Below are 16,049 nucleotides of genomic sequence, written 5' to 3'. Positions count from 1 at the left end.
ATTCAGTTTCAAATGCTTGCAACTAATTCAAATGAACTCTGTCAACACATGACCCTGAAAGCCAAAACTTTTCATTATGGTCTTGAGACTTACACGTTCACAAGTGTGCGTGTGAATGTGAAACTGACCTACTGCTCTTTGTCCCACCCCCACCCCCCCAACCGAATTTTTCGTGAATATTCCATAAAGAGAAATGTGCAAAATCGCTTGTTTGGAAGTTGCATCTCTCTTCCGTATGTTTAAAAATACCATATTATTATTGTCGCTCCGTCTCGGACTTCACCTCTGAAGGTCATAAACCTCGATGTGTCAGTCAAACGCGTCTAAGGAGCATAATGTCATCTTGGTAACCTTTAGTGTTAAGATATCATTTTTTAATGGAAACACCTCTCTGATGTGAGATGCCCTTTGTTCAGCCAGCAAATATACAAATAATTATGTGGCTCATGATACAAAGACTTTCTTTTCTTGCACTAGACGCTGTCGTATATGTTACCTCCCCATTTGTTTGACTATGACAATGAAAAAAAATGTAGATGATCTGCAGGCCAAGTTCAGAATAAGGCACAGAGAATAGTAGGTGTACAAAAACATCAAACATGAAGCCGAACGCATAACATCTGGATAGTGCATTAGCGGTCTGGTCAGATATAAGTGATTTTTTGGTAAGGTCACTAACACGTCTTGTGCAGAGTAGGATGAAGAGTGATGGTGACAGTAAAGCAGTGCTGTGACTCGCTGACCCTCCTGTGCTACCACTCCTGGGACACCTGGGAAGAGTTTTTAACAATACCCATGACAGCTATGGTCTACATTATTTAAGACATTTAGAAGTTTAGACATTTTCGCTGCAACACTACATTTTAGCGTCCAAGTGCAGGCTTATAAAATACACATACTGTATAGCACATTATCGTTAACATTTTACAATAAGGTTCATAGTTAACTACATTAGTGAATAATAATGACCTGCACTTCTACAGCATTTATTAATCTGTTAACATTAGTTTCAACATTTACTAATACAATATTAAAATCAAGAGTTGTATTTGTTAACATTAGTTTGTTAAATGCTGTGAAGTAATATGAACAAACAATGAACTGCTGTATTTTTATCAACTGATGTTAACTAAGATAGCACAGTAACAAATGTATTGCTTATGGTTAGTTAATGTTAGTTAATAACATCTTATTGTAGGGGTGTTAATGAAATATCACATACACAAATTAAATAACATGAAAAATTTAAAGTGTGACTGAATTTTCTTGATTGGTTACACTTTTTTCGATCGTCCACTTTAGACATTCTGCTAACTATAAGCAGGGCCGTAACCACAATAGACATTGAGTCCCCCCAATAATTAGAAATGGCCAAATTGTTCCCCCCAATATTTGAGATTATAGATGCTGCTCTGCTGTTCTCCATTATGCACCATTTTGTTTGTTGTTAGGATGACAAAAAAAGTTTTAAAAGTAAATTTTTTTTGGCTGGTCTGCCTCAGCAGTCTAACAGAATCATCACAGAATGAGTGAGCTGGCCAATCAAATCAAAGAAGTGCAAATTGCAATGCGATGCTTTCGATTTAGCAGTGAAAGAGTACATGGCGAGTATGTAGCTAAATATTTAATAATATACGAGGACTGTTTTATGATTGAAATATTCAGCGACCAACAGTAATATCCAGTGATGCAAATTACTCAACATTTTTATGAAATAATTTGTTTAATATGAAATGATTCATGTAATTCATAACTGAATGTGATGAGACAAGAAATGTTTTGTGTTTTTGACACACGACACATACAAATAAGAGTGAACATATAAAATATTATTTGCAAATAGTTTAGTTATTTCTTTATTCCTGTAAAGTTATTTCGTTATTCCTGTAAATCCCTTTTAATCTTTTAATAATTTAAATACCCCCCCCCAAAATAAATAAATAAATAAAATAAAAAATTAATAAATAAAAATCATGGTCAAGACATGGTTACGGCCTTGACTATAAGTAACTTTGCAACTACATGTCAACTAACATAATTTGCAACATCAACTAAGTGTACGTTTACACAACAATGATGTACTAAAAATGGAAAACTGTTTCCTTTACTTTTTTTGCGTACAGACGACAACGTTGTCAAAAAGATCTCCGTTCACACAGATCCGCGAAAAACGACTAAAAAGGCTGTATTCTGCTGCCAGGCCAGTAGTTGGCGATGTCGCTTTGTAAAGAACCACTACAAGCCTATAGACTTTGAAACCCGTTTTCAAAAGTTTGCATTTTTAGGCCACCAAAACGCTGTTGTCGTGTAAATGAATGGCCAAAACGCAAAAAGGTTTCCAGATTTTAGAGGAAAAAAAAAAAGAAAAAGTGTTGTGTAAATGGCCTCATTAATTTGCAACTACATGTCAACTATCTGTCATTAGAGTAGTTAGTAGACTGCTTAGGGTTAGTAGAATAAGTTGACAAGTTCTTGATAAGTTCTTGAAAAGTTACTCAGTATAATATCTGTTGGGAACCATCAAAATAAAGTGTTAGCAGATATTAAGCAGACAGTCTAATACTTTAATGGCTATTAGTTGAAAAAGTAGTTGCAAAGTTCTATTTAGTAGAATGTCTAAAGTGGAATACTGAAATAAAGTGTTGCCCATTGATTTATTTTTATATGCCTTTTCTGTTCTTTTGTTTTCTTTTTTCTTTTTTTCTTTTCTTTTCTTTTCTTTCACATGCATGCACCAGATGGATCAGCAAAACTTGATTTATGATTACATGGCTTTTGCAGGTACTTGCAACACCATTTGCGGTATTAAGCAACCATAAATAGCTATGACTCTGCCAATGGGTTTGTACAGTACTAGCCTTGTAACTGTCTAATGTGGACACCAGTCCCAAAACATTTGAAAATGATTTCTAAGCTAGACGAAAGCGTGTCAAGACCCCGAGATGACTTCATCACAGCTGCGGAGTGAAGATGTGTGAGTGTTTGTACAGTAGTTTTGTACGCCGCTCTCTTCTGCCTCAGGGATAAGATGAGAGTGCTGTTGTAGCTGGAGTAGAACTTCACCCGATGTGCCATAGTCAACAACACAGCTCTCTGCCTGCACTGGCCTCCATTCTCACCATTCTGACTAACAAAGGTAACGGAAAAAGGTTATTCAAAGAAATACTGCCTAACCAAGTGCATTTGTTATGTATATTTTTATGGGTTATTAATTGTGTGTTTTTTTCATCTAAATATATTTTGTGTGAGTGATGTTAAAATTAGAACTGTTCAAAAATTTTCTTAAGTAAATCTCCATTTGAATGATTAAATAAGTCTTTGTAAAGTAATCGATTTGTGATTATTATTCAGCTATTAGATGAATGATAATATTTGTTGCTTTAAAAAGAATGATAAAGACAGTGAATGAAGCAGTCACCTGATAAATTACTTAAAGGCAACCTAAAAATGTTGAAAGTATAAAGTTATCTTAATATATTCATTTTAAATTAATATATGTATGTCTGAAAAATAAAGCAAAATTAGCATACACTGTAAAAAAAAAAGATTTTTTTTTTTTGAGTTCATTGAAATAAAAAATTTGAGTTAATACAATGAAGGCAATTGATTTAATCAACAGAAACTCAAAATATTATGTTATCTGAACCACATTAATTATTGAAGTTGATTTGACAAAAGAAAAAATGTTATGATAAAAAATCATGAAAATAATTTTTTACAGTGTATATACGCTGTCACAAAGATATAATCAGTATGTTTTTACCTAAAGAAACATAAACAATACAGAATACAGTTTTCAGTTTTGCTGTTGTTCATCCATTGGATCCATAACACTTTATTTCACAGTGTCCTTGTTACATATCTTACATACACTTACTGATAACAGTAAATTCTGCATAATAACCCTAAACTAATCCCTAATTCGAACCCTAACCCTCTAGTAAGTACATGTTGTTAATTAATATTACTCAGTATTTAAATAAAGTGTAAAAGTGACACCTTAAAATAAAGTATAACCAATTATAATTCACATAAAATATTCTTTCTCATTCACATTTCCTATAATAGCTTTGTTTCCACTTTATATTAAGTGTCTTTATACTATGTACTAACATGTAAATTAATCATTTGATACAATGCACTAATTGTGTACATACATTTTTGTACTTTTTTTAAATACCTGCATGTAATTACAGCTGTAATTAATTTCTGTAATTACATCTATAATTACACTGTTGACCCTTCCCTTTTAACCCACCCATACCACCAAACCTGTCCCTAACCTACCCATATCCCACCTCAAGTGTTTTGCAATACAACATGAACACAGTAAATACATTGTACCAGACTTTTTTTGTTGATGTAAGTACAAGTAGTTAAATACACCTAATATAAAGTGTGACCATGGCTTCTTTTTATAATGCACAAATATACAAGGCTATATGTATAAAAGAGAGAGAAACTGCCCATTTGGTTAAAACTACTCCTACCACAATGCTACAGTATATCAGTTATGGTATCGCTCATGTGCATGGCAGGTCGAGACAACCTTTATCAGCTGAACGCATTCCCGTGGGAGAGAGAAGACCTTCGCCACAATCCTAACCTTTGGCACCAGGTGCACACAAAGGGCATCAATTTAGCTAAATGTTACCAATAAAAAGAGATGTATCTACTTATCTCATATTTTACAAAAGAAAACGGCAATGACATTAGCAGCTTAGATAATATTTGATGGATAAATATCATTCTGTTCATGGTAAAGATCACCAAATGAAAGCTGTCTGTAAAATTATGAAACTGTTTCTTATACAAATATGTGTATGGTCTAAACCTAAAAAAATAAAAAAAAATCACTAGTTTCAAATGGCTACTTAAAGTTTATTTTCAAAAATGTATGAATTATTGTTATTATATTATGGCAATATGCAAATGCTGTTAAAACTTGTCAATTGTCAATGCTAATCAAAAAATAAATCATGTATTATTCTGTATTTAATGCATTTACACACCACAATGTGGTGAAGAGTACAAAATGTGTACATTTAAGCTGAGTGTGTGATTGTTTATCAGTTGTGTATTAAGTACATGAAATGTGTTTTCAATTGTGCAATTTCTGTTTAATTGACACGTGCTGATTACTGTAATTGCGTTATGCGTTTGTCTGTTTAGAATGTGAGAGGTTTTATAAATCTGCTGAAGAAGCCTGTCCATATGCATTCAATAATAAATCTTTGCACATTTTCACAAACATCTTCAGGAATTTGATTGATTTGTTTAAACAGATTGAGAAAAGCCTCGTCTTGTGCTAAGATTTTGCTTATTCGGCGAGGCTTTCAATGTGGGTGTCTTTTCTTTGTGTATGTGATTAACCGCATGGAGTTTGATTTATATATGTGCAATGTGTTTATTTAATTTATTCTAATATGCTGCTCAATATGAGCTATTTTCAAGCATCTTAAATAGATAAGGCTTTATCACTGAGGGAAGACATGAAAACAGTACGCCGTTTAGTGTGGAGTTGAGCTTCCCAGTGACTGCTAATAGGCTTTCACTAGAGCGCTTTAGCACTTTGAAGCCGAGGAGACTTAATGATCCCACAGAGTGTATTTCCATGCAGGGTAAAGCTGTTTCTCACACATTTTTTGAACTCATCATTACTTTAGATGTATAGCCTCTTTCCCCGTAACACTTCTCCTGCATGTAATACAGCTTAAATATGTCCCTGGTATGCAAATAACACAGGCTCTTATACTCCTACATGGAGCAAAAAAAAAAAAAAAAAAAAAAAAATGGAATGCCGTAACAGCTTTTTCTCCATTTCTCCTACTTCAGGCTATAAGCAAAACTGTGGAATAATAATTTCAAATTCTGAGAGCAAAAAGGGTTGACTGCCTTCCTCAAAGACAGCTGTATGTTTGATCATCCTTGCTACATTTAAAAAAATAAAAATAAAGATATAGGCCTAAAGAATATATATAAGAATATATACATACATATACACACAAACACATATATCAGAATTTTGTAAAACAGTTAATACTTATGTTAATACACATGTTAATGTAATTGATTGATTTAGTTAAGATATTAGTTAAAATAGTTTGTCAATAGTAATTTGAATTAATTAAAATGAGTAGAAACAGATCATTGATATACAAATGCAGGTTACAGTCTTTTTAAACATTCTACATTAATTAAATGATATTTTGGATATGGGTGTTGTTTGAACATTATGTAATAAAAAATAAGTATATTTATAATAAAAATTTGATGGAGCATGACTGTCCTGCATCATATCCTTTTCTCCCCTTTTCTCCCCCTGTTTCTTGTCTTGAAAGGAAAAAAAGGACATAAATCAAATAAAACTATGGTGTAAAACTCTCATCACTTACAAAATCACTTCTCGGAAAGCCAGAATTAGTTTTCATATAGTGATAAGAGGATCATAAGAAAAAAGAAAGAATGGAAAATAATTTAAAAAAAAGAAACAACTTTAATAAAGTATTCTTTAATATTATATTCTTGTATTCTATACTTTATACTTTATTATTACATAGTATTAGATGATATATTCCATGTGTGTGTGTATACTGAGACTAAAAGCATCAAAAACAACCACGTTAGGCTGAAATCTCTCATGAAGGCAGTGATGATGCATTGTAAAATTCCAGCGGAATTTTTGGCTCGTGAAATCTAACCTGTCAGTTTCCGTAGGGGAGATGCCTGATCTTCGGTTGCCCAGCTCATGTCATCAGGCGGCAGAATTAGTGACATATAGCTTAACTCGCCAAGCACCAACATAGAGATCTTACTGAGAGATAAACTCACGTGGCTCTTGTGTTCATGGACAGGTCTTTGATATATGGACTTGACTTGTTTTCTTTCATCTAGTTTGAATCGAAAATGGGTTTGTGCATTTTACAGTTACTCAAACATACTCGTCACCCTGAAATAAAAATAGATCATTCTAATTTTTTATGCAGTATTGCAGTATTTATTATAAGTATTTATCCATGCATATCATAGGCGTAATTTGCGGGTGGGACAGGTGGGACATGTCCCTGCCACTTTTTGAAACATATCGCAGCACGGATGTATCTAATACAAAAGAAACATCTCTAGTTGATTAGCAATTCATTCGTTTGTGTTAAATAATAGACAATCTGGCGCTTGGATGAGTTGTTTTTGAAATCATGTTGAATGCTCGTTGCCGCTGTTATCAGTGGCGCAACAGTGTTCTCTTGGCGCTCGTGCGCACGCTTCAATCTATCGGCCGGAGACTCTATTCGTTCCGGTGAAATCACAAAACAAAATGCACATAAATGTGTCCCTGCTCTTGATATACAATAACTGATGATTCTTTGGTTTTAATGAGAAAAAAATAAAATAAATCATACAAGGGCAGATTAGAACCCAGAACCTCTGGCACGCTGAACAAAAACTCTACCACAAGTCCACCAAGACAATCTAATATTAAAATCTAATAATGTAAATACTATCAAGACTAACAATTGTATTATAGTAGCTAGATGTAAGGAAGAAACTATCATGTTAAACATGAGGTCTGTGTCAATACATTTTGTGCATTTATTATTGTAATAATACAATACACCCCCCACTACCACACACATTCCTGTCCCACCCACTTTTTAAAACAATGTTATGCCACTGGTGCTATTATTATTTTTTTATTCATGCCCTCGTATTTAATCAAAATAACTTCCCCTCTTGCAGCGACATCTCTTCTCTGATGATGTAGCATGAGGGCGGGACAACCTGTCACTCACATGATATCACAGCAATAGCAAACCACAACGATACAACTATCCAATCAATTACCCATGAACAAAATCAAGTCCCGCCATACATTTTTTCTTGTTCGAGAAAAAATGAGTTTCACTCAATAGTTATAGCAACTTCCGTTTCATGCTGACTTTAAATGGAATTAGTGTAAGGGGTTTTTAAATCTATTAATAAGAAATATCCCTGTACAAATGCAGAATATGGCAATCAAAAAGATGAGTAATTTATTAATTGTAAAACAATTAACACATTTCTTTTCTCTGTCTGCAAGGCATCAACACATTAATCAGATATAAAATGTCATTCAGTTCTTAAAAAACACTGTCAATCCATCCTTACAATGACTTCTGGTTGTTATTTTAATATAATTGCTCATAAAACCTATAATTATATGGCCATAACTTTCTCATCTTTCAGAAAGCCCCTGTGTATTTGAACACAATATCTTCAAAGCTTTTCTCCTTCGTCTATTCCCAACTTATTTCTGGGAGCGCATTAGCATGTGTCTGAACTATGGCACTGCATACCTCCCCATCACTCTAATATATACATACACACAAGGGGGGGAAAGAGGGGCCGCGGGGCACACACATGTGGGTCTTTTCTCTCTCTCTCTCTTTCTCTTTACTATCTCACTCTCTCGGCTGGGGCACAGGGGACTTCTCTTAAACTCCAGCAGGAGGGACACCTGTTCACTCGCCCCCTGAAGACATGAGTTCAGTATTGCTCTGTCAATCTCTCAGCATCCTGGCTGTTGAACACATGGCAGTGGCTAACCATTCACTGACTCATTGAGAATGGAATGACTGAGTAAAAACCTGAGAAGTTTAGACATGCTTTACAATCGAAAATGTACTGTTGAAAGAAGAGAAAATAAATAAAAAAATGTGTTCATGTGGTAACATCTAAATTAATTGGGTTATATTTAAGCCAAAAAGTGTTTAATCTGACTAAATAAACTTGGCAAATTAATTTTTTTTATTTACTTTCATACTATTTTTACAAGTAAAGTGTACATTTTTGAAACTCTTAGTACAAAAACTCAAGCGATAACTATAGTGTTAACTACTTGGCACAAGCTGATTGGTCCATGTTACATCTGCAGCCAATGAGCTTGTTGCTCACACATTTAAATGGCTGGTTACATTCACTATAGCAGTTTGCAGTGCGCTTCAGAGTTAAAACCCTCCATCTTCCCCAGCTCCACCTGTATAGATCTGCTATGGGTTCATGATATATACTATTTGTGTCTTACGCGAAGCAGAGTTTTGGCATATGTATTGGCAGTAGAAAGTTCTTGTACTTGCTCTGCAGCAGCAGCAATAATCAGCAGCAGCAATAATCTGCAACAACAGCTATAATCTACGGCAGCAATTCAGCTGCAGCGTAGCAGATCTATTCCGCCAAGACCAAATACATTGTATTACCACACTGTAAAACCGAACAGTGAAATTAATTAAATTAAATGAGTTTGTTTCACTCAAATAATATTGAAAGTTCATTGTACTTAATAGAAAAAAGTTGCATGAACTCAAAATTTCATTGTAGTAAACTGAACTTAACATGATTGTGTTGAGCTGCAGCAGATTTCTAATTCCCAGCATGCTTTGCGTCAGACCATATAAATAACTGTTGAAATTAAGTGTTATTTTGTGTGTTTTTGAACACACTCTAAAAAATGCTGGGTTAAAAACAACCTAAGTTGGGTTGAAAATGGACAAACCCAGCAATTGGGTTGTTTTAACCCAGCGGTTGGGTTAAATGTTTGCCCAACCTGCTGGGTAGTTTTATTTAAACCAACTATTGTTTAAAAATTGCTATATGGCTAGCTTAAAATGGACCCAAAATAGTTGGGAAATTAAAAACCAGATGCAATTAGAGGCAACAATAATAGACAAAAGGTGAATGTTTATTAATAAGCTTTAATATTTTATTAATATAAATGTAATAGTTTAATAGTTTATTAATATAAATTTATTAATAAGCAATTTAATAAATGTTTATTGTTTAATAATTATTCATTGAACATTAATAAATGTTCATTTCCAACATACTTTGGGTTAATTTTAATTAAGCAATACAGTAATTTTTAAACAATAAATGAGTTAAATAAAACTACCCAGCAGCAAACATTTAACCCTACCGCTGGGTTAAAACAACCCAATTGCTGGGTTAAAACAACACAATTGCTGGGTTTGTCCATTTTCAACCCAACTTGGGTTGTTTTTAACCCGGCATTTTTTAGAGTGCAAGATTAACATATGGAGATATAAGTTAATGTTTAATGTTGTGTTATGTTGGGATTCAGGGGGGGTTCTGTTATGTTAGTTTTGTACCACTGTAGTGAAGAGTAGAGCCTGTGGTTAGGTTGAGGATGAGCTGCAAAACATTTAAGACCACATATGTTGTTTGATTACATATATGCAAGTATGTAATGACTCTCTGATAATGTCTCTCTGATAGTTATAATAGCATGTGTTATTTGCTATGTAACATTTAACCAAGATCTGAATGTGATGTTTATGTAAATTAACTGTATGTAATTAACATTATGATGAGTTGGGAAAGGGATGCTGGTGACGGGATTGTTAGTGAGAGACACCTGTGCACCACACTGGCCTTGATCCGCTTCCATGCGCTTCTCAGCCCCGCCCCACTTGTCATAAAAATTTTAAGTTCTACCAACTTTAAAAAGTGAGTTAGTTTACTTAAATGTTTTGAGGTAATAAGTTTCCTCAAATGTTTTGAGTATTCTGAACTTATTGGGTTTTACAGTGCATGCTAACAATCTTCAGAGAGTTGTCATGATAGAATTATATTTAGTTATACATATTTTCTTCAAATAATAAGTTTCAAATCACAACATCATGTGTTAAATTTGGTTTAATCACAGAAACACGACAATATGATCTTCTTTCAATTTAGTACTTTTAACAACCATTTAATTCAGTAGTAAACAATGCATGATATGTGTTTCAAATCAGCCTTGTTGCTGAATTAAAGATGTTACAGGCCACTTTAGAAAATAAACATACAACTTACAGAACTGACATAAATACATAATGTTTGTAATATTATCTGTCCAGTGTGTTATTATAAGGTATGATATGGTGTGAAGTGATGATATGACATGACTACAAGGGTTTGTGCTAGAACAGTTTGCTGCAAATACAGGTCTGACTTTACTGAGTCAATACTGTAGTTGACACTTTCAGGGTGAGTTACAGTAATTTTGCATTCTCTATTATGTTAAGGCCTCTGTTTACAGTATCATAATGTAAAATACCTGTGTTTGATCCCATTCGTCTCCCTCTTTCTGAAGCATTTCTTAACAATTTGATTGACACATAGTCATTGATTGTTTCATCTCACTTGTTCTCTATCCTGCTTTTTTTCACAATTGTCTCTCTTTCTCTCTCACACACAGACACACACACTTTGAAAATTATCGGAGATAAATCACTTACACTGTAACAAGAATTTATTATATTTAGTTTCCATTTCGGAAATTGCAGTCTAGTTTTATAAAATATCTATATGGAATCTATTTCTATAGAAATCTATAGATGTACCAAATGATTAATTGATTAACCATTAAGATCAGCTGTAGAAAAATGTAACTGAACTAGAAGAGATGCAAATGAAAAGTTTGATAGTATTATGAAAGGCAGTTACTGTGAATAAAATGTTTATATAGATGAAAACTTATTTTGTGTAGTGAAAATGATAAAAAAAAAAATTAACTTTTACTGTTGTTAGTTTCACTCAAACCACCCTTGTTCACATTACTTAAAAAACTCATGTAACTATATGAACTTAATTTAGCTGTGTTGTTTCTACTAAAAATGAGTATTGTCAGCTTTACTTAATAAGTGTTTGTTCAGTCAACTAGGCAGTGGATCCGTAGTTCCCAGCATGCTTTGCAAGGGACTGCATTAGGAGAGTAAATTTAGGGATTAAAGTGTTATTTTATGTGTTTTTCAGTAAAGGGAAAGATGTTGTTAGTTTATGTTAGTGTTTAATGTTCAGTTATGTTGGACATTTAAAGGAGTTTCTGTAATGTTTGTGAATTTAGTGTTATGTTTAGGATGGAATTCCTGCTCAATGGGCTCAATTCAGTTGAGTTTATTCAGTGTGTCATATTTTGAGTGCATTTTGTAGAGCAAATAGTTCATTTAATGAGGTAAATTAAGTCAATAAATGTGTTCACCTTACGTAATAAACATAACATTATTAAATAAACATGTACATATTAATATTATGTAGCAGTGACATATATTTACTCAAAGAAATTTTGTCAGCTTTACTTGAATTTCTTTTGTTCATACAACTAAACACTTGACACTTCTTTTTTTAAGTAAATCCAACAGTTCATTTTTTGAGTGTACTTTGCGATTTTTTGTGTTTTTAAAGTGTTTTTAAAATTCCCCACTTGCTTTAATTTAACCAAAGCATTAAAAAATGGTAGTTTTCAATAGTTTAGCAGTCATTTCAATTGTTAAGATTGAGTAGTAGTACTTGTAAGTTATTTATTTATTATATATTAAATTAAAAAGTAAATTAATTACATTTAAATTTAAAATAAAAATCTTTGGCGGAGTAACTGACCTGCATCACATCCTGCTCCCCCATCATTTTCCCCTTCTCTCTGCCAGCTTCTTTCTTGAAAAGACCCATAAATCAAATAAGACTTTAAACTCCCAAAAATTACACTTCTCGGAAAGCCAGAATTAGATTTGATAAAATGATAACACATAAAAACCAAACCTCATTAAAGTATTCTTTCCAAATTTCCCAACAATATTATGAAATGCAATGCCATTCGAGGATTTCGACATAAAGCACTCCGACTGCAAATGATTTGCTTTGGAGAGAAGAGCTTTATGAAGACTTCAGCTGAATTACAGCAGAAGGACACAGGGGATTCTCTTGCTAATTTAATGTAATATGAATTGCACAGCAGAAACAGACCATTTAAATTAATGCAACATCTGAGCAGCGCAAAGTGGGTGTACCTCATTTGCTATAATTGCGTGCATTTGCCTCCATAATTCCCCGAATTGGTCATGCCATTTGTGAATCCAGCTGTTTTAATCACTCTCATTTGTTTAATTTGTTTGTCATATCCCTGGTCTGCACATCCTCTCATGCATACAGAACAGCTTTCAAAAGCAGCACTTGATTCGTGCAGTGGAATGTGGATATAACATGCGGATAACTTGTTTATTTTACAACATACCAGCAGTATGTTTACATTTGCAAATGACTTGCTTGCCAGTTCACAATGCTCGGCATCATTGAATAAGCACAGCTCGACTGTGACATCCTGGTAGCAGTTTTGCACTTCTTTGTGCAGCCATGAAAAAAAGAAAAAAAAAAATGACAATGTTTTACTTAGTTTTGTTGTTTGATTGTAGTCATGATAATATATAGTAACCTCAATATCCTCATGTGATTATTCAGACAGACATGCACACAAAATACACACACATGGACAGTTGCATCATGAAGAGAATTTGTGCTGACACAAGATAAGATAAAAGAAATGTGCTCTCATAAAACATCTTAATGTTACCTTTGACAGTGTTAACATTTGTTTTTCAAACCCATCACCGTTCATGATTTGGCCTCAGAGGTTTTCTCGACGCTCAAAGTGCAACTTGCTAACTTCTGTGACAGTCTTGAGCGGCTATGAAGAGGTGAGAGGTGATAGCCTTTAGTGATATTCAAATAAACACTCTTGAAGTATTGTTCCACACAATGGACCTTTCGGCAGCCGCACGCCCCCAACAATTTCTGCTCCAGCCGTCGCAGGCTACATGCACATCTGCAGATCTATATATCACCATGCACTGCACACCCTAACATTCCACAGAGCGCAGCGCCGGCAGTGATTTGTGCTCTTCTCTCCTGTTTTTTTTTTTTTCATTATTATTAAATTTTCATCTGCAATCTGACTGTCCTCTCGACTAAAAGCACAGCCTTTTAAATCAATCTCGCAACCCGACCGTAAACCTGAAGCGCATTATGAGGCGTACTGATGTTACAATGGCATCCCCTCACCTTCTTTTGCTCCCTCCGCATGCACTTGGAACGCATATATATTGTCGTGTGCGAACAGATGGGCAATCTTGCAGCCAGAGATGCTTAAAAGTGTTTAATAAATGTAAAACAACCTATATAGTGTTGAAGAAAGGGGCCTAAAGCAGAACCAGCTGTCTGACCGTGGCAAGAGACCTTACAGAGGATTCGGGCCCATAAAGATGATGCCTAATACAGGCCAACACGTGGACCTTACTGATATGCAATACAGGGTCCTGTTGAATATTGGACAGTTTATGGGCTACAACATCATTCCTCTGGAAAAGTGGACTGAGGCCATACGTTGCTCTAGGCTAATTTATGACTTGATGGATTTTTTTCCTTTATATACTCTATCAGAGGAGAACAATAAAAGGAAGCAGGTGAGGTTGGAATGTAGAGCCTTTCATGTTTTTATCCCACTCCAGAGGCACACAGGCGTATTATGGTCTTAGAAGGTAATACATGAAAGTGTCTAACAAATTGTCAAATTAAGGATTGGTGTCGTGACCTCTGGTGGAGTCTCTTTACAGCCATGAGCCTCTTCCACCCCATGAGATTTTTTAAAACTGAACAGTGCAAAATTGAGAGCTAAATTTATGGAATGGAGAGGAAAAAGCTCTATTCTTTCCTATCTATCTTTGCTTTGTCTGTTTTTGCTCCGCCAATGAAAGTAGTTCCAAACTCCACAACAGAACCAGTGCAACACACAGTAATGGTGTTTTTTAGTATTATTATTATTATTTCTAACATTATTTTTTTGGCATTAATTCAAATAGGATAGTTAGAAATTGGACAAGAGGCAAATTGCAGATGGTAAAGGATCAAGAGCCGAGATTCAAACTCAGGGCGCCCAAAGAGCAGCTACCCTTCATGTCGAAGCACTGCCCACGAGGCTGACGATAGTGGTGTTTTGTTCTTGAATTTCAAATCGTTTGTGCAAGTTATTCATTAATTCATTAATCAAGACAGTCACTTCTTGCATTCCTGAATGAATCTGCTTTTTTTTTTTAAATTAATTGATTGAGTGAATAATTCAATGACTCGCTCTTAATCATAGTCACTTCTTTAGTTTCTTAAAGGGTTAGTATACCCATAAATGAAAATTCATGTTGTTCCACACCCATAAGACCTTCATTCATCTTCGGAAAACAAATTAAGATATTTTTTATAAAATCTGAGAGGTATATGACTTGTCCATAGACAGCAATATAATCACCACTTTCAAGGACCAGAAAGGTACTAAGGACATCGTTAAAACAGTTGACGTGACCGCAGTGGTTCAACCTAAATTTTATGAAGCGGCGAGAATACTTTTTGTGCGCAAAAAAAACTAACAAAAATAACGCTGACTCATTATTGGCTGGATCCTGCGTCAGCATCACATGCATGTGTCATGCTGCTCACGTGTGCAGCTTTGGCCAATACTGAGTCGGCATTCGGACGTAAACACGGAAACCATCACTGTGTTTACTGTGTCAACTGCGTAAGGATATTAACAGGGAACAGATACGGAATATAACGGAACAGAAGAGATTGTTAAATAAAGTTATTTTGTTTTGTGCACAAAATGTATTCTCGTCGCTTCATAAAATTAAGGTTGAACCACTGTAGTCACATCAACTGTTTTAACAATGTCTTTAGTACCTTTCTTGACCTTGAAAGTTGTGATTACATTGCTGTCTATGGACGAGTCATATACCTTTCAGATTTCATCAAAAATATCTTAATTTGTGTTCCGAAGATGAACGAAGGTCCTACAGGTGTGGAACGACATGAGGGTGAGTAATTAATGACAGAATTTTCATTTTGGGGTGAACTAACCCTTTAATGAATCAGTGTTTTTTAACAAATTGATTCAGTGAATGATTCAAATGACTCACTCATTATAAAGTCACTTGTCACCACCTACTAACCATGTAACCTGCAGAAAGAGTCACTACTAATACACAGATAGTCTGTCTGCAATGCGTAAAAATAAACAAGTGATACAAACAAGGAACGACTATGTACATACATATATTAAACATGGTTTAATTGGTCCATGAAAAGACCATACAGCTATCTTCATGGCTTGCATGTGAGGAGATTCTTCCGCTCTGGTTCCTCAGCTGTTTCCTGGTGTTTGCAATGAAGCTTAACTGGAAATGGCACATGGAAGA

The sequence above is a fragment of the Megalobrama amblycephala genome, linkage group LG10, assembly GCF_018812025.1.
Source record: "Megalobrama amblycephala isolate DHTTF-2021 linkage group LG10, ASM1881202v1, whole genome shotgun sequence".
Lineage (NCBI taxonomy): Eukaryota > Metazoa > Chordata > Actinopteri > Cypriniformes > Xenocyprididae > Megalobrama > Megalobrama amblycephala.
The sequence above is the reverse complement of the archived record's forward strand: the minus strand, read 5'-3'. Positions refer to the sequence as shown.